Below are 20,750 nucleotides of genomic sequence, written 5' to 3'. Positions count from 1 at the left end.
TTATCTCATATTTGTAGCCATATTTAATTTCCTAATACACAATTGAATATGTAACAATTCGAGCAATGGCTGTAATCCCCTCTCCCAATTAAAGGCATGGTTGCCCTGGTTGATCTACGTTACTACGTTGCAATTTTTTATTCTCTGATGGTCCTAATAGGGTTATCAAAGAATATATCTATCAAATTGATATATCAGAAAGTTTATTTTGAATAATAACTCTGTTTTATACAAATCACTATTTAAATTAAACTAGGAGCTGGATTGTTTTTCTCTACTGCAATTAAGACTATACTACCAGGCTACCTTGATAGATACTATATCGCGTCTTCATAGTTGCTTAATTTTCCTCTTCTACAATAATTATGTTTTTCTTTAATGATTAAGAAGCTATAAATACCCGATTTTATAAAAACGTCCAAGCTTCAGAAAGAAAACAGAAATAAGACAAATCATGCTTTGACGTCAGTAGCGGTCGGCAGTAGGTGTTTCTATAGGGCGGTGACGTGGGCAGGAGGAGGGGCAGGGTGGGGGGAAATAATGTATGGATTACGGAGTTTTACAGGTAAGTAAACATTTAAATACATAAAACGAATTTCGTTGCGCGCACTGCATCACATTTGGTGATGCAGTGTGCGCAACGAAATTCGTTTTATGTATTTAAATGTTTACTTACCTGTAAAACTCCGTAATCCATACATTATTTCCCCCCACCCTGCCCCTCCTCCTGCCCACGTCACCGCCCTATAGAAACACCTACTGCCGACCGCTACTGTTTGACGTTCTGTAAGGCAGCTTTTCACATATACGGAATCTCCGATTGCCATGAATATATGTTATTGGAAAATTGTGCTAGCAAAGTGATCAAGACGTGGAATAATGTAATGCTTTTGCTACTTCATCGGGTTCTGAATGTATTGATCTGTGAACCATTGAGCGACGGATGGTGCCAGGATTTAGATGGTCACAAGATTTCTATCTGTTAATAAACTTAAAGGATTCAATCACTACAGCATTCACAGCATCATTTACACAACATAATTTTTCGATGAGGACGGCCACCATGCACCTATCAACTGTAGCATCAGGAAAATCCTGATGACTTCGCTCTCCAACTTCAGATTACGGTAGGACCAATGAGCGAACCCCGCATTACTGCCCCACCCGGCCCCCACAAATTATAGCACTGTTTGCTCACTTCGTCTCAGGCTCCATTATTTGTGTTCCAGCAAGGGAATACAACTGTTATCAGAGATCGGTCTCATGCACCATCTACACTGAGGGCACCCAGAACAGGTATGTGGGGCATATTACCAACAACTAGCGATAAATTATCGCTATGTTGGCTTAGCGGCAATATTATTATCGCCGAGCTCCACCGATTTTTATCGCAGATAAACCTTGCTATTATCAAGGTTTATCTCAAAAGCGATACAAATCGGCCGAAATGCATGAATATCGCTGAAAAGTCCGCGATATTCATGCATTACCGAGCTAATGCTCTTAGCCATGTTATCCACCTACCATTGGATAACATGGCTGGGAACTGCTATGGGCAGGCGTTAGCTTTTGGAAATATTCGCGTTTAGCACAAATATTTCCAAAAGTAGGTAATAGGAGATAGCGATGTTAGCGACTGTTTCTAGTTGCTAACATCTTGGCACACCCACTTTGCATGTCATTAGCGATAATTGTTGCTGACATGCAAAGTGGGCCCAAGATGATCGCTATCTCCTACTAGCTGTCGCTAACTGGTGTTAGCGACAGCTAGGTAATAGGGCGATAAAATTATCGCCACTTTAGCGGGAAAAATTCCCGCTAAAGCGGCGATAAGGCCCTTGGTAATATGCCCCACAGTGCTCCTTACAGCATGCTTGGCTCCTCAATCATTCCTCATAAGCAGTTTGCATCTTGTAGCAAGTTCACCACCTGCACGGTATGCTCCACACCTGACTTTCATCTTCCAGCCTGATATCTCAGCGGCCCATGGGATACTGAGACTCTTTTCAGCTACATTGCCTGTGTAGAATCTCTTCTTCTCTACAGTCTCTATTGTTTACCATTTGTGACTGAGCCGCCTTTTGTCTTCTAGTGAAACTTCAACCCAACTGTCTACTATGAGCATAAACCAGTCTATCGTGATGCCTCCCTCATTTCTCATGCAACCTGGAGAGCCAGCAATTGAATGGGTGGATTAAATAGAGACATTTGAAAACTATTTAGTGGCACATGAGGGCACACATTTTTCTCCAATCAGAAAAAAGCACTTTTAATAGGTTGTTTGAGTACAGGGGGCAAAAGTATTTAAATACTTGTCACACATATATAATGATAGTGGAGATAAATTGAGGATGAATGCAAACAGGTCAATTTGTGATTAGAGCACCGATTTGCAAAAGCTGTGAATATAGTTATGCAACATCGCAAGATTTAAACTCGGCCACAAAAACCCTTTGAGTAGGTAAATGATTGTGTTGCAAGACTGCGTGAGTTGTCAGCTAGGTGCCAATTTGGACCCATGACAGAAGAATTGATCAGAGACCAATTATTAGTTCATTGCGGTAGCAAAATATGCAGTAGAGACTTTAGGTGGCCGGCAGTCCTACTCTTAAGGATGCTATTAAAATTGCAAAGATAGTAGAGGAGTCGGAGAGATACATGAATGAGATGCAAAAAATTAAAAGCAAACATTTCTTGGGTTTAGCAGAAGTAGAAAATGCACCAGAACTGGTTAATGCAGTGAATAAAAAAAACTGATAGTGACAAATGTTCAACAAAACAAAGGAAGTTATATGAAAGTTGGGGGGAGCATCGAATTTCCCATTGAGGTCTTCCTTCCATTCTTGTTACAGGTGTGGTAACAGTTTCCATTTGGTAGACTCTAAACATTGTATCGCCATAGGCATGGAATTTCAAATATGTGCAAGAAAGGACATTTTGCACAGGTGTGCAAAGCCTTGAAAGGGTGTGTTGCATCAGTAGATGAGATGAAGGAAGTGCTGGAACTTAGGGCCACATGTATCAACATCTGTAATAGCGATAGCCTAATTGTGATTTTTTGTGAATCGCAATTGGGTAACCGCTATTATAGGTGTATGAAATTCATCGAGTTTAAATTAGTGATTCCTAGGGAGTTGCAAATCAACCTACCTCATTAATATAAATGAGGTAGATCGCAATTTGCGACGCCCCTAGGAATAACTAAAATCATATGGATGGTGGACTGCTGGGGTCAGCCGACCACCATGTCCATGATTGTTCTTAAATAAAGCAATCTTTTTTTAAATGCAGCGTGTTTTCGTTAAAGGAATATGCGTTGCATTAAAAAAAAAAAGGAAAAGTTTTCTTTCCGTTTTTTAAGTGCAGGAAGTGGCCTTGCGACGACTACCTGCTCTTAAACAATGTTTTCACAAACATTCACAAAGAGAAAGGGGTCCCATGGGGACCCCTTCCCAATTGCAAATGGATTACCATCTACCTGAAGTAGGTGGTAAAATGTGAATGTTTGACCAGCATATTTTGGTCATAAAAAATTCCTACATAGAGGTGTGGCGCCGTGGCCAGGGCGACTGACGTTGGACTCTGGGGATCATGGTTCGATCCCCAGCGCCAGCGGCACATTAGCCCAGCACCATGTGACTCTGGGCAATAGCTTGCTTAATCTTCCTGGCGGCCCCTAGCGCCTAGAAACCCTTACGGGTGAATGTTCACGCTTTACAAATGTGGATTATTATACTGATGCCATTTGGCATTAGGAAGGGACGTGTATTCACAATAAAGGCTCCTGAAAAACTATTTTCATGCCTAGATTGTAGAGAGGATGTTGGGTCAGAGTAACACCTCCTACTAAACTATACAATACCACAACTAATTACTCCAACTGATCAGGTGATGGTCACTCAGAAAGCACTTAAGAGGGAGGATGTGAAGAATGAAGTGTGAGGGAAAACATGTGACTTCACCAGTAGGTGAGCAAGGAAGCAATTCCTTTTTGTTTAGTTACCCTCACACACCCTAGTGGTGTTATGCTTCATCATCGGGTCACCCAGACACCTAAAAGTCGGGGTGGGATCGACCACAGTGCTGGGAGCTCTTTGAAGGTATAGGAGGCCAAGGAGACTATGTAGATAAAAAACCTCTGACAGATCCCCAGTTTCCCTTTATTGTTGGGTCTGTCAGGGTTACTAAAATTACAAAAAAATAGGGTCAGCGTAGGAGTGTTATGGTCCTAAAACCCTAGTGCCAACATGTTTCAGTCCATATGTGGCCGTAAAGGTCATGGACTTTCTTCAGGGCTGAGGTTGGTCTCCCTAGGTATCAGTTAAGGGCATTCCCTATCCTGTCAGTGATGAAAGGGCAGAGTAGCTGCTCCTTATGTGTTGTGATAAATATTTTATCTATCACATGTGGGTCTCCATCTGTAAGAAATAAACTGATAAAAAGGTGAAAAAAACATAGTCTTTTATGAATATACATGTGGAATTCCACGCAACTGTTTCCCAATTACGTGCTCTATTGAAAGAGAACGAGCCCACCAGTGCCCAAATATTTGTGCAACTTAGTAGCATTCAATCTCTTACAATCTTGTGTCACTTGCATCAAACCCTGTACATGACATTGCTATGTGACAGACTATAGTGCGGTGGCGAGATTGCTCACAATCTGACATTAATTGCATGCCAGGTTATGAGTGTTTCACAAGGAATCAACCACAATATAACAATATCACTCTTCACTCGTCCTGTGTCTTTAGTAAAAACATATGTTACATTATAAATAGTCAAATGGATCATATTTGCTGAAATCAGTATTCATACACAAACATCCATACTGTCTTACCCAAACGTTATAGAGTATCTGTTCCTCACGGGACTGAGTGGCCATGTAGGGGTAGCTCTGTAGTCAAACTCTAAGATGTGTCCTCAATGGAAAAATGGTAATGCCAGAGTCAAGTGATGTTGGGAAAATGAGTGTGGCAGTAAAAACCCAATCAGCTCTTTAAGGGGAACGGGGATCGAAATGATCCTTCTTATCCCCGCATTCACGGTCCCTTACTTCATCAAGAGTCCTGCCCCGCCATCAAACCTGTTCGGTCTCGGTCCCCGGCTTGTACGTGAGGGGCTTACTTGAGCAGATGATCAAGGACAAAGTGATAGAGTCTGTTGAGGCCACCATATGGTTATCTTGTGTGGTGATAACTAAAAACCTGAATGGGTCATTAAGTTTTTGTGTTGACTTATGTTGCCTCAACCAAAGTGTTGTCATGGATTGCTTCCCTCTGCCAAACATTAGCAAGCTGATTATGTTGTTGTCTGGCAGAAAGTACTTTTCCAAGCTAGACCTAAAAAGTGCCTATCATCAGGTAAAATACATCCAGACTCTAAGCATTTAACCTCTTTCATAACAAGTGAGGGGATATTCCAGTTCAACAGGTTGCCTTTCAGATTGTCATCCACGGTAAGCGTTTTGCAAATATTAATGTCAATCGTGTTGTCGGGTATCAAAAATGTTTCTCCAGGATGATATTTTGATTTTTGGGAGAATATTAACAGACACAATGATATCTCGGATGAAGTCTTAGAGTGCATTTCCAAGGCTGGGTTGACTTTGCAAAGGAAAAAAATCTGTTTTTTGGTATGAGAGGTCGGGTATTTGTGGTACCTCTTAACGGGAGAGGGTAACAAACCCAAATTGAACTTAGTCAATGCTGTTGTCATTACAGGAATGCTGTATGATAAAGACAAACCACATTCTTCCATGGGGTTAGTGGAACACTATTCTAAGCTTCTGAGAGATTTTACCTCTAAAATTGATTCCTTAAGAGGGTTGCTGAGGAAAGGTAAGAAATATGTGTGGGGACAAGTTCAACAGGCATCCTTTGAGCACATTGAGGATGACATTGCCAATGCCGACAGTTTGGTCCCATTTCAATTTGACTTAAAGACAATCTCCACTGTGGATGTCAGTTCTACTGGCATAGGTGCAGTGCTAACACAGGTATATAGGAAGACAGAGATGACAGTCGGATTTACTTTGCATTCATTAACTTGAATGGAAAGAATCTATTCCGTCATTAAACAGAAGGCATTAGCTGCGGTGTGGGCAACAAACTATTTCCGCACTTTCCTTTGGGGTGTCAGGGTAATACTGAGAATGGATCATAAGCCTTTGTTCAAGGGTTTTGGAACCAAATGGCACAACAAACTACTGTGGATGCTTGGTAAGGGTAGCTATTAAATTACAAGATTGTGTTTACTGTCTCAAATATGTGCCAGGGTGGAAGAACAGGTTGGCAGATTGTCTATTAAGGTTGCAGGATATAGCAGTGAATTACTGTGAATTTGATACAGAGGAAGAGGTGACGGGTGTGGAAGATGCCATAGAAGGGGCACCCATTAAAGATTAGACAGGTGCTGCGGAAGGGGATGCTCTTCTCAAAGCTGTGGTGGAAATAATCAAAGGTGATGTGAGGAGGGAGAGCATATTTCAAAATTCAGATTTCACAAGCTGGTCGAAGAGTTGTCTTTGTGTGGGGACAATCTTATCATGAGAGTTGAGAAGTTTGTACCACCTAGTTTCATAAGGGACAAACTCATATGTTTAAAACATGAGGGGCATTTGTATCAGACATTGACACTCAAGAGACTAAAGGAAAGGTTTTGGTGGTGAAGAAAGGGGTGAAAAAATGTGAGGTTTGCAAAGGTTCCCCCAAAAAAGTTTAAGAGTGGGTTTTGAAGTGTTGGAAAATGAACGACATGTATATGAAGCAGACTATGAGTGGGGAAAGGTATGCTTGGATTTCATAGGATCATTTGTTTTCTTCTTGCCTGAACATTAGAGGTATGCAGTGGTTTTGGAGAATGCTGAATCAAAGGGGATTGAGGTGGGTTTTAGGAGGTGTGTCAGTACTATGGCGACGTTTGCGGTGTTTGGAGAAATTGTCTGTAGAGAAGGTATTCCTTTGGTGTTAATAACTAATGCAACTTACTTCATGTGAAATGGAAGAGCTTCTGAACAACATAGGAGTGAAGCATGGTCGACTGTCAAGTTCGCACCCCGGAACCCCCCCCCCCCCCTGATTCCGATGCTGGACGCACAGCGCTTACCGCATCTTCTATTCCGACTCTGCGCCCTCCGTTCAGCGGCGCATAGCAGGCAGCGTCACCGCGGCATAGGAACTACAATAACCAGAAGGCCGTATGCTGCGCATGCGCGACGCATGCGCGATGCATGCGCGACGCATGCGCAGGCAAGATTGCATAAATGGCGGCCGCCAGTACGATACGGTGTCGGATATTGCCGAACGCTCGTGCTGTCTAGCTTTCGACGGGAGAAGCGCGAGGCTAGCGTTTGTCTCCCTTTCTTGTTCGTGGACCATTGGGATATTCACAGGACCATTGCAGCCAACAACGTACACGGAGCCATCCGCTCTGTTTGTCTTCCTCAGTGCCTGCCTGCCTGCTGCCAAGGGGGTTGGTACGAGTGGCGCTGACTGAGGGACGCCCTCCTGAGCAGTGGCGTTTCTGAGAACGTCAGGGTTTCCAAGCGGTGACTTAACATTGCAGCCCACCTTTGACCCTACCGCAGCAAGCGGAACTCGAGCGGCATTTTCGGCCGTTGCTTTGCACAGTGCCCTCCTTTGGTGAGCTACCTGGACGGGTGCTCTTGCGGAGGACAGTTGGTCCCTGCAGCCGCTCGGTATTGTCAGCCGAGGAGGGGTTCCGCAAGGAGTTGCTGACCGGTAAAGGGGTATCGTTGACTCTTCCTTTGTTCTGTTCCTTATTTTACTGTGTGCTCTATATCGGATGTGACATTAAACATCCTAACAGTACTTTACCTGCCTATTGTCCGTGTATTTGTACTTGTGTCACGCATGGCGTAGGAAACAGAGTCCCCTCTGTGGCATTCCTCACTAGCATCAGGCCGACCCTGAAGACCCAGAGGATCACATCGACCAACAAGGCAATGAAAAGGTGGAGAGGATAAACCCCCTGAGTAAGGAGACCACAGAGATAGTTAGTGATGCAGGGTTAGTTGTTCCGAGAGCTATAATGGGTATGTTGTGTGAACATCGCACCACCTATAATGCCATCACGGGAAAGATACCCTTTGAGATGATGCGAGGTCAGCAACTAGGGACAAAGTTTGTTCCTTCATGGATACGGGAACACCGTTCAAAGGTGGTTAAAAGTACCTCACGGATGGTCAGAATGGGTGCATAGTCAATGTGGGTGATGGGGTTAAGATCAAGCCTGGTGGTTCGGGTCGAGGTTTTTCCAAGTTTTGGAGTCCATACAGAGTGAAGATGGTGGGTTGAAACTGTGTGAAGCTGGAGAATGGGCAGACTTGGAATATGAGGAGAGTTGCTTCATTCCAGAAGGGGGTTAATTGTGTGGTGCAGTCAGAAGAGGGATTAGAAAGATGTTAATGCTGGTTGTTGATGGAGGATGGAAAGCAGGAGGAGTTGGGGAAATGTCACACGATGGAGGTTATTCCAAAGAAACACAAGTATATGGGGTTGGTCCTTTGATGGACTGAGCGTTGACATCCCGTAGATCACCAGGATGGTTAGGTGACTTTGTGTGGGGGTAAATCCTATGTTGTGTTTAACTGCTGACTCTGAAATGATGTTCCAGTTCACTCTTGTAGTATATGGTGGGTTCATCTTTGTTGTGTGTTTTGTCTTGTTGTGGTCTCTTATGTTTAGTTCTTTGTGTTTGTCTTTTGGGAAGGAAAGGGGATGTGTTATAATGTGCTTTATATTGTATTTCTCTCACAGAATATCATGCATGAAATTCTTTTGTAACTTCTCTGGGTTCTGAATGTGTTGCTCTGTGAACCATTGAGATACTGTTGGTGCCTGGCTTTTGATATTCACAGGATTCATGTCTGCTAATGAGCTTAACAGATTCAATCACTACACCCTTCGCAGCGTGATTTACAACACATAATTGCTTAGAGATGCAAACTTTAAAAGAATGGAGGTTACTCAAGATGGATTTTCTATAAAAACCATTAAAGCTATTAACAAGGCTTTTCATCTATTCTTAATCATTGTTTTAGATGTCGAAAGAATATGACAGGTGATTAACTACTAATTTTGCTACTTGTTCCTCTCTTAATTTCTTTTGGAATCAGTTTTTTCACTATATAAACGTAAGGCTTAATATAAATATCTCATTGGATTCTCATTTAATTCTTTTTGGCTATTTAAAAAAATGACATATCAAAGAGAAGAATAGGGAGGATAACAGCCCAGTATATACTATCCCCCAATAAACGTAACAAAATATCAGTATACTGTTCTGATGTATGACAGCAGCAGAGAAACTATCCCTAGCTGTGTGCAGGTCCCCAAAGAAGCATAAGCTTGTAAGTAGAGTTGTCCTCACTCGCCCAAAGGTGACTTGCTTCATAGGGCAGTGCTCCTAGCCAGACTGGTGCTGCAATGCCTGGTGGGCACCGCAAGAAGGTGCTTTGTCAGCGATCTTTTAATCTAAGCCGATGCAGCACAGTAGGTTCAAGGTGGAAAACCCCACAGAAGTGAGAAGATTGGTGAGTGGGGTAGAATGAAATCAGCTACCACCCAGCTGTAGCCAAACTATTTAATGAAGAATCACATGGTGGTGTCGAGTTAAAAAGAATGGCAGGGAACCGCAGGATATATTAGTCCTGGCCCCTACAATTGAACAGTAAATCGGTCACTCATGGGCCAGCTATTGGCTATGGTCTATGCAAAGGGGTGGCATGTTTCATGCACAAGCAGCCATGAAGCAGTCTATTGGCATTTCATCAGGACCAAGTAGTGTGTTCTTTGACCTAATCTTCTCGATAGAGTGAGGGGTGCTAAAATATTACCCCCACTCTAGATTTGAGAGGTGTCAACTAACATCTTACCCTTACTGTGGAGTGCTCTGCTAAGAATTTTTTCCGTTTTGAGTCACACTCAATTTAGGGCAGACCAGCCACAGGGTTGAGAGGTCTCTGGACACAGGAGGCTACTAGTCTCAGTGCTTGTGCACTCTTGTGCACTTACCCTCTGCCTTGCCATCCGACCGAGCACAATATTGCGCTTCATACAAAATTGTTGGAAGGAACGTACTCCCCATTACCTATCAAAGGGGCTGCAAGGGGGGATTTACCACTGAGTTTTGTCATTTAAGAAAAGCCCACATTAATGAATCTACTACTGGCTGGTGAGCAAGAATGTGAGTGAAGTGGAACCGCTGCTGTCCAACCATGCCCCAAGGTATTCATAGGAGTTTGTGGTTTCAATCACACTTTGCTGGATGAAGCACGCCCCTCTTGTTATGAGTCTACGGATAATGATCATCATCTTAATTTTTACAACATTGATCTTTAAATCATTAGCTTCACAGTAGGTACCAATGTATTCATAGGCCTATTGGCGTTTGGTCAAGGAGTACCGTATCGTCTGAATACTGGAGACTCTAGACTTTGAGGCTGGCCATCTTTGGTGGAAATGTCCTCTCCTTTTCGAGATGATCTTTTAGATTGGCCAAATATAGGTTGAGTAATAGAGGGGCCAGTATGCAACTTTACTTTAGGCCTTTATTAGTTGTAATTGTTGAAGTTATAGCACAGCCAGAGTTAACTTTTATCCTTATCCACGTATCGGAGTACAGTGATATAATTGCCCTTAATAGATGAGGTGGAATGGCCTAGTAATTTAACTTCATACACAGTTTTTTTCTCGAGACACTATCAAATGCTGTTTTTTAAACTTTAAATCCTACATCTAGGGTCTCAACCTTGATTGCTGTTCTCACATCACTCAGCTGGGATTGTCTTCAATATGACAGCCCTTTGGAATCCTTTCTTGTTTGGAGGGATCAATTTCTTCTCTGTCACCCATTTCTGCAATTCTCTATGGAGGATACTTGCATAACACTTCCCTTCAGTATCCAGGAGTGCTATCAGCCGATAGTTCCCGGGGCAGAAGCGGGACCCTTTCTTGTGTAGAACTACCTGGAGCCAACCTTGCCATGAATACGGTAATAGAGGAGGAGACCCATCCAGAGAATCTGAAGGAGTGGACTCTTGATTGTCTGGACTGCACCTACCGCCCCGCATCACACAAGCAGAGGGCACGCTGGACAAGTTCTGGCCCACAGTGTCCAACCAAACTTGAAGGGTAGCTCAGATCCATCCTGGCCAAGGTCTATGAGCTCGAGAGCAGGGTGGAGGACTCTGATGGGATGTCCCGCCTCAACAATCTTTGTGCGCGGAGGCCCCAGACCCAGTGATGTCCTTTGAGACTTGTCTGGAATGAGCGGTGGTGCCTATGAAACTATCAGCTCATTACCTGCTAGAATGTGCTCATCGAGCGCCAGTGAAGCAGCCCCCTCTGAGGGCACCCCCTAGGGCGGTAATGGCCAAACTAATGAACTACAGAAAAAAGAAGGCCAAAGTTCAGGCAGTTCATGCCATGCCGATTATGTATGAAAACTCATGTATATTTCTGTTTGGCAGACTACACATTGGCAGTGTAATGCCACTGAGCCTCATTTCTGGGAGTGAAGTGACTATGATCAGCAGGTTTGACCGACTCTTTGCTATTTCCAGTCAAGTTGAAAGCCATTGAGAATTGCTCTAGCTACTTCTTTACAGAACCGGCAGATGCCTGGGATTGGGTGGAGCAGCAACAATATGAGTCCTCAGTTATGTCAACATCAACACCACAAACCCAGGCACAATTCAGCGGTACCACAAGTGTCGGATCCATGGGAATGGGGACATGAGAGTCAGTAGCGCCCCCACCGCGGTGCAAGCCAGAGAGGAACGGATTCAGGCTCTGTCGGCCACATCCACTATGTTGGTCGAGAGGTGTTCCCCGCCAACCCAGGCTCCTGAGGACACGTTCTCTGAGGTGGGCTCCAGTGCCCCGATGGGCAGCACCACATCATGGATCCTACCAGATGAGACTCCTCAGATTGCAGAAACTATGGTTTGAGGTGACTGCAGGTAAGATACGTGGGGCCATGATCAAGCGCTGTTTGGCAGGCCTCTGCGACTGGGTGGGTATGAGCGGCAGAGCATGTCAACCTCTCAGTAGAGGTAAAGCGAAATTGGAAGCTCTTTCTTTCTTTCTCTCCCACAACTGCCAGCTGCCTTTACAGGTTAGAACTGATGTCCAGCCTGAGCGGGACTTTTTGGGATTTTTCTATTGGGGACTTTAGCTGAGACGAAATGGGTTGAATACCTTACCCTGGTGTTTTTTTCCTGGTTCATGGCCAATATACTTTTTAATGCACTGCACCCGGCTGCAGTACTCTGGCCACACCCCTGACATTCTCATTGGTAAATGTTCTATATACTAAAACAAAAGCCGGAGAACCCCACCTATGGGGCTGTTTGTTGTTTGTTTGGGCAGTTAAAGGTTGCTCGGCTGCCCTGGGTTTGGAGCTGGGAGTTCTGATTATTCCATTTGTATTGTCATGCAGTGAGACTTTAGTTAGGTCTGTGTTGTAACTGTACCTGCCCTTAATGCTTGCACCCATGGGAGGTGTCATTGAGGCACCCCCTACTGGCTACCTCCCCCCTATTGTTATGCACTATGGCTTGGTTGCATATCTTAACATGGAATGTCAAGGGCATGGAGACAGCAACCAAGCGATAAGCATTTATATTAAAAGGCAAGAGGCTTATATTGCATTTCTCTATGAAGCCGACATACCTGGAGGAGAAAACACGTACCTACAAAAACTCTGCCATGGTCAATGTTATAGTACTAAGTACTCTGGCTTTGCCTGAGGGCCCGTGTCTGGGTTAGACCAGCGGTGCCTTTTAGGTGCATAGCCATGAAATTAGATTTTGTGGGGTGCTATGTCCTAGTGGAAGGACAGCTTGATGGCAGGCCCCTCTTACTGAGTAACATCTACATGCCAAATGCAGAACAGTAGGCCTTCCTAGCACACCTCTCCATCATCCTAACAAGATGGTCGCACATCCCCTGGATCATCAGAGGAGACTTTAACTGTGTCTTTACCCCGCAGGTGGATTGCTCGCGTCCTCCTCTACAGACCTCCCATGTAGTCGCTGCTGCTGATTGTCTTTCCCAATAGCATTCTTAACCCAAATGCTACAAAATACTCATTCACTGCCACACAACTTTCACGTGAGCCTGAATTCTATATTTTTTCATCTAGCCACTCAGCTACAGGTCATAAGTGCAGTATATATAGAGAACGGATTCTCATATCATAACCTGCTCCAGTTAAATATTGAATGTGGAGAGCTGTGCCCACCAGTCGCTATGTGGAGGCTACAGCCAGTCATGTTAAAAGGGCCAAGTATTTAGGGATGTGGCCCACAAGGCCCTATCTGATTACCTGACAGACAACTGGTGCACATACACCTCCAGATTAGCAGAATGGGAGGCGATGAATGTGGTGCACCAGGACCAGTGCATTCACACTGTTGTGGGAGCAAGGGGTTACCTTCACTGGGACCTGGTCCCGATAGAGACATCCCTGGGAGTCTGTGAAGAAGCAGAACGTACAGTTCCCACTGAAAGACCAGCACTGGTGACAGTAAAGGAGCACCAGGCCCGACTGATTGAACAACTGCAATGCCGAGACTTCAGGGCATATCAAGCCAAAATGCATGTGGAGGGTGATAAGTCCAGCTGCTTGCTGGCTTGGCTACTGAAAGTGTGACAGCGGTCATACCCTTTATCAGGATTAGAGTGACTCAGAACTGCCTGTAGCATGAACAGCTGGCCTGGCGTCTCCGAGAGTCATCACTGTATCGCAAAGATCCTGTTTTTGTCACAAACAGGGGGAACTTTGCAGTGGTGCTTCCCATGAGCAGTCGATTCTGTAGCACGAAGAGTCAGGTTGACTGAACTTTGCATTGGTGGTTACTGCGAGTGACACCGGTTTGGCACCAACTGGCCAGTTCATGGTCGTGCTGAGCAGGCAATCTTAAATGTATCTTCATTGAGGCCACACCAAGGGTCCAGGAATTGAGAGGCACCACTTGGAGTTCAGGGGCCAACTCCAGCTGGATCTGGGTGCTGGTTCTGGTGGTTGGGAGCCTGTTATGTCCCAGAGGCTCAGAACAGGAGGCCAGCAGGCTAGCCCTTGAAGTCACTCTAGAAGGCTTGGGTCAGGTGCAATTCCAATTGTAGTGACTCAGGCAGGAAGACAGAAATAGAGCAAGGAAGCAGTACAGCAGGTCAGTAGGCAAGCCTGGCAGCAGTCCTTTAAAGCAGCAGTCAAGCAGTGTAGCTGCCCTTTCAGCAACACAGCAGTCCTTCTTGCTGGCAGAGCCTGCACCGTCCAGAGCTGTACTGAAGTGTTGTTGTCTGAGGCCCCATATTTATACCTAGGCCTTCCTTTGAATAGACTACCCTAGCGGTCTCCCATGGGCTGAAGCATGTATTATGCCACCCCAGAGAGACCATACAAAATGGAACTACAGGCCTGCAATTGCAGGCAGTGTAAGTTGCCCCACTAACTAAAGATATACGCTTACTATATCTAAGGGTCACTGCACTTAAAACCTATAAGTCACCCCTATAGCAGGCCTTTACAATCCTGAAGGCATGGTGCTTGGTTCTAAGTGAGAGGGTACCTCTGCATGAGCAGGACACCCCTGCAGCCTACGGAGTCCATTCTCCCAGGTTGTCAGTGAAGCAGCCATGTACTACATAGAGGGGCACCACGTCATTGCGCGATGACCATCTCAAAAATGGCTGCAACGAATCCCATCATGTTTGGTATCAAACATGTTGGAATCATACCCCCACACCATAAACAGTGTGGGAAGTATGATTCCAAGCACTGGAAAAGCCCTCTGTTAGGCTCTCAGTGTTCTTGGTACCAGCCTTCTACTCCTGGACAGCACATAATGGTTGCTGCCAACCAGAGACACATTTCTGCCCTCCTGCTGCTGAGCCAAGCTCGAGCAAGGGAAGGCAGAACAATAGGCATCCTGTCACAGGAAGGTGTGACCACCTCCCAGACAGGATTTAGGGGCCATTTCCAATGTATGACAGTGTCTGAGAGACTGTTTGCGATTCTCAATCGGGTTGCAAATTGCATGCCTCATGAATATTAATAAGGCACTCACAATCTGCGACTCCACTGAGAATGGCAGGCCCTCCCAGGAATGGTGTCTTGCTGGGCTCAGCAAACCGCCATGTCTGGGACTGCTTTTAAATAAAGCAGTTTATAAAGCGGGATGCATTTTTTTTTAAAAATTAAACGTTTTTGTTGAATTTTTTAAGGGCAGTGGTCCCTGGTACCACTGCCTGCCCCTAAAAAATCATTTCCCCTGCATTTGCCAAGAGGGTCCCCTGTGGACCCCTTCCAATTTGCAATTACATTACCACCCTCTAGAAGAGGGCGGTAAATTGCCGTAGCAAAACATTCACACTTAGGGCTGCAAGTCGCAATTAAGACGGGACGCCCTTCGACAGCCCCTTCCTAATTGCGAGCCGCTAAACACAATTTTGCAAGTTGCACTTTCCTGAAGTGTTCCATTGGGTTCAACAGAGGTTTCCGACGCCTCTTCACAACTACGCACCTGGCTTCCCTGAGATAGGTAACTTGGGTACCAAAGTAAACGCGGGTGGGGTGGCTCTCCAACCTTCTGTCTACCTCAGGGTTTCTTCAGGGTCCACTTGGAAGGGTCCCTAATCTTTAAAAATCCAACTGTGACTTGCACATAGACTTGTACGGAGCACGCGGTCATGCTCACACACTTCACACACTCTCCGTGGGGTCCCTATTGACTTACCTGGGGTGGTTCTGTGGTTCCCCAGCAATTCAAAGTCCTCTCGACATCGTCCTGACTCAAGTCATGGTTCTTATGCCACTTTTTTAGTAAATGTTTGGGTCCCCCACAGGGGCCCACTGTGTATTAGTGCTATTTACTGAGATTTCTTTGCTAAAGTATTGTATGCTTTTGTAGTGTAGTTCCTAGTTTCCCACTAGGCCCTGCGCATTGGAATGACATAAACAGTAGTATCGACGTAGAAGTGCGGATCTTCCAGGCCTCCACTGACTATGCTAAACTTAATTGGGTTTGTTACCAACTAGCTCAGAGGTCACTGGAAACTTTCTTGACTGAATAGGAAGTGATCAGCTTCCCTGGCACAGACAAGAAGGGATTCAGTTTTCCAACAACCGTGCAACATGACAACTTTGCTCCTCAGATCAAGAGTCAATCTCTAGGGTCGTGTGAAACAATAGACAGTTATTTTACTCAGTCAGATTAGTGCAGTTTACTTTCACGATATGTAGAGAATAGAGAGACGGGCGTTTGTCAATAAAGGGTTAACATTTATTGAACAGTCTTTCTTCTCGTACAAGAGAAATGTATTGCCACAATTGCAAGACTTGTTATTATAAAAAGTACGTACAGTAAGATAAGTATTGCAAGATAATACTGTAAAAGCATTGATATGGTTTCTTAGCCATACAATGGTTTAAAAGTAATAAAACATATATACAGTAATATATACATTAGGCTAAAATACTCAACTGGTGCTTCTAACTACGCCTACCCCGGTGTGCCTGACCTAAGCCTAACACGTGGAAAGGGAGTAAGTAAGTAGCTTTAAGTTAAGTTGGTTTTGCCAAGTTTTGCTTCAAGAATTCTCTTCTAAGGGTTTAGTCAACACCATACCTCTGAATAGAATGATGGAGGTCTGGTATCTCCTTCAGGGGGAACTCGGTATCCCAGTCACCCGCGAGGGCAGACTCGAAACGCTGGAGCTGGATTTCTCTGCAGGAGAAAGGCAGCGTCTCTCTTCAGCGCGTCGAGGAGGAGGAGGGGGGACAGCGTCCGCGGGTAGCTGGCATCTGCTGGGCTTCTTCGCAGAGGGACGGCTGTTCAGCTCCTAAGCTCACCACACCATCGTTCGCACTTTAGCAGCGATAATGGTATCAGTAGCTTCACCAAAAGCAACGGGGCAGCAGCAGCATCAGCGTACTGCATACAGCATACAACAGCAATGGGACACCAGCAATTGCTTAAGGCAACGTTGGTAATATTTATACCTGACAGGTGCCTGGTTTGACGTAAGTTTGCTGGACATAAGACGTCAATTAAAGATGTCACTAGGAAGTGATAGCTATCAGTTGCTCATTAGAGTTCCATTACCAATCAAAACACAGCAAGCGGGGATTTCCAGGTTTGCTGAGTTTTTATCTTGTTGAAGAACTCGGAGTGTTAATCTAGGAATATCAGATAGTGACTTCTGCTCTGTCATTGCACTAATTGGTTGCAAAGGAAGTGGCAGAGAACTATTCTGGAATGTGGCTCTGTTCATGTGAGGCCAGAGATGACTTTCTGAATATCGCACTTGAACGGTTATGCCAATATAGGGAACAAATGGATTTATAGCCGAATAGGGGCATAAGGTCACAGTATCGATCAGGATCCTAGATAAGCACGCAACACCCACTCCACGGGTTCATGTCCATCAAATTACTAAAACTAGAGCAATAGGATGCATGTGTAACATTGCCCACCCCAAAATACATAAATGCATTCGAAATAGGCGTATAATGTAATACGTGAAATTTAGGCACTGTACGTTTCTGAAGCATAGAAATCATTCAAAAATTATTGCATATGGAATCAATGAACGATTATGCAAAAAGAATTACACATGAAATATCTCTGAAACAGAAGAAGGGCGAGATAAATCATCACATATAAATGCATTGCAATAAATGTGCTAGAGGCTGATGTAAGGTTGTTATGTCTCTAGATGTGTTTAGAAATAGAAGTTTGAAGCTTCTGTTCTCTAAGAATAGTTTTTACTTTAAGCAAAGAATTGTTCGTGCCAAAAAAAGGTCAATATTAAAAGTGTTCAATTCAAAAGAATTATTGCTTGAACGGGAAAATAGAGTTCCAACGCTTTTAGCAGTTTTTGTTGATCAAAACTGAAGGCCAAATTCAGAGTTCATGGGAACGCTGTGTGTCGGAAAGCTTCTCTAAAGTTATTGTTTCTGTTCGGGTGAGAACATCATATCAGACAGGCTCTCAAAGAATTGGTCTAGAAAATCAGGTGACAGTTCAACCAAATTCGATAGTGCTGTAACTTGGCAGGTGTGAGAATGATTGCTGTCATCATAGTCAGGAGCAGCAATGCTCACAGAAGGTCGTACCTGGGTGATGTTGCTTTTGTCACTCGCTCCACTGTTACCACCTAGTCGTAGTACAGGAGTCTCAACGAATGCCGTCATCAGGATTGGTAGCCGCTGGGGACAACACAATGCGTGAGCCGTTATCGGACTGAGCAAAGTATCGACGTCCATTGGTACTGCTGATGGAAGTGAATGACAGATGTCCAACACGCACTCATCTCCGCATAGCATACATCGAAGTACCGGTAAGATACAGTTCTGCCATATAGGTCTGAATGAAAGGAACCAGGTCATGTTTAGATCTCTCAGCCTGGCCAATCCAAGGACGTTAGTTATCCTGTCCCGGTAGCGCATTGCTAGGATTGTCTCTTCCATTCCCATGGGAGCTATGTCTGAGCTTTGGCTTGCCATAACGAAGCAGGACGGTCAAAAATAAAATCCCTGCTACAAGTCCCAAAAATAAGGGTATGCCCCAAAAACAGAGTGAACAAAATTAGGAACGATTCCCAAAATTGCTTGAAAAGGTGTTAGCAGTCCCGTAAAAATCGTCTTAAATATGCCTGGGATGCCTGTGGCACTAGACATGTTAAGGAGTTGGCTAAGCATTTCTACGAAATGCACGGGGCAATTTGTTGATAAAAGTTCATGAACTTCAGTAGCTGTCCTTGCAACTAGAAGATCATACGTCTCTTTTGATGACGTTATAGGCACTGTTGTCTGTGAAAGCACAGACTTCATTTTGCTTAAAGTATCAATTCGTATAGAATAGAGATTCAGACGAGGCCAGATGGGAGTCACTGTGTCTGCAGGCCCACTTGGAAACAATGCCTGCATACAACATTTGACCATGGATGTTACTCTTACTAGATAACTTTTCCCTGGAACAAGGCCACAACATCTGTGATCCGTTCTAAGAATGTAACTCCCGTTTGCAAGTTGCATAAAGAAGGGCTCTATCTGAGTTGCAGGTGTGACAACTTTTAGTAAAGACAAGTGTTGCTTAATTTCAGCCAGTGTGGATGATGTTAGCCATTCAAGGCAGAGTTTCCCTACACTGTATGTTGTTATTATCCCTGGATGTTGTCTCTGGGAGTATCTAGAGTCTAGTCTGGTCATTTTTAACCCCTGTGTTTTGTTCAGGAATCTATCTTGACAGTTGTTTGTGTCAGTAGGCCAGATTAACCACTTTTTCCAATCAGGATGTGTTCTGTTAAAATGTAAAATTTGTGATACGTCTAACTCAATATCTGTAGTTGTATTTTCAGGTATTGGTTTTGGAATAGACGGTTTTTTAAGGTCTTTGATCTTAGCTAGGCCAAGACAGGATGTTTGGTGTATTGTGTCATTTAAAAACATCATTTGTTCTGGTATCATGCAGGTTCTGAATAGTGCTTCAAGGCCTTGTACCTGCCAATCTTTTGTACCCCAAATTGTTTTCGTTTCAATATTATTTTTCCAATAATCAAAACCAAATGTCATCATTTTTTCATAAAATGCTTCTGAATATATCAATTTAGAATTTGTCAGCATTGTTTTCATCCCTGTTTTATCTAACAGTTTGTAATAAAACGTTTCTGCATTACTGGTGTTAAACCCTGAGAAGTATTTGAATTTCTCAAAAAATGCTTTAGAACTGCTTTTAGGTGGTGTAGCACAATGTTCCCATTGATTATACATAAAAACATTTCTAGGCTGTGCAGATTTATGTAAATAATGATCACCATAATGTGTGTAGCAGAATAATTGCTCATAACTAGATGAACCTTGTAAATAATCATGATCTGTGAATCTAGCTGACATTACTAAATCAGACATCATGTCATTAATACTGTTAAAGTCCCAATCATCAGAGAATGTACTAGGTTTTACAAAGTCACTTAAGGAAACCTTCAGTTGATGAGGATACTTCAGGATTTCGACCGGACCATAAATCTCATAGTCAGTTTTCTCCCATACTACCCCACCAGGTATTGGAATTGCTGTGACATTTACTGTTGACAGTTCTCTCTTCTTCACGTGGGATGATCTGTGTGGTTTCAGGACTAGGTTGATGTTCTGACTTGCTGTGTCCATTGTACTATATTTTCCCTCAATGAATTTTCCCAAACAAAGTACCATGATGAGCCAAAGCAGGAGGAAAAATACACCTAGACCGAACCAGAACTCTAACCAAGGGGAAATAAGGTAGATTTATTATTATTAACGAGTTTCCTTCAGTTGATGAAAGAGTTCCGTTGCTTTTTCTTTAAAAGTCTTTTTTGTTTCTGGCATCACTTCGGGGTCGTTTTGATCTTCAGAGAAGTTGTCGAAGTTGATGAAATAATCAGAGGCAGTTCTGTCAATTGTTGGGATTGTTCTTTCACTCTGTCTTTCAGTAGCAGATTCTGATGCCACATTGTTGTAGACTAGTGTTTCTTGACGAACCGTTTCAATCTGTGTCTCAAGAGGCACGAGTTCCATGGCATTATTGCATAGTCCTTCTCTGTGCACTGCAGGCTGATCGAATGTGATTAGTCTTTCAGTTTGAACCTCTTGAATTGTTGCAAGTTTGGGTATTCTGTTGTTTCTTGGGAGTCCACTGGGTATACTGTTGATTATAGGCCACATGCTTGTGGTTTTACCAGG

The sequence above is a fragment of the Lissotriton vulgaris genome, chromosome 7 (genome assembly GCF_964263255.1).
Source record: "Lissotriton vulgaris chromosome 7, aLisVul1.2, whole genome shotgun sequence".
In the NCBI taxonomy this organism is placed as follows: Eukaryota; Metazoa; Chordata; class Amphibia; order Caudata; family Salamandridae; genus Lissotriton; species Lissotriton vulgaris.
This window is presented reverse-complemented; position numbering follows the sequence as displayed.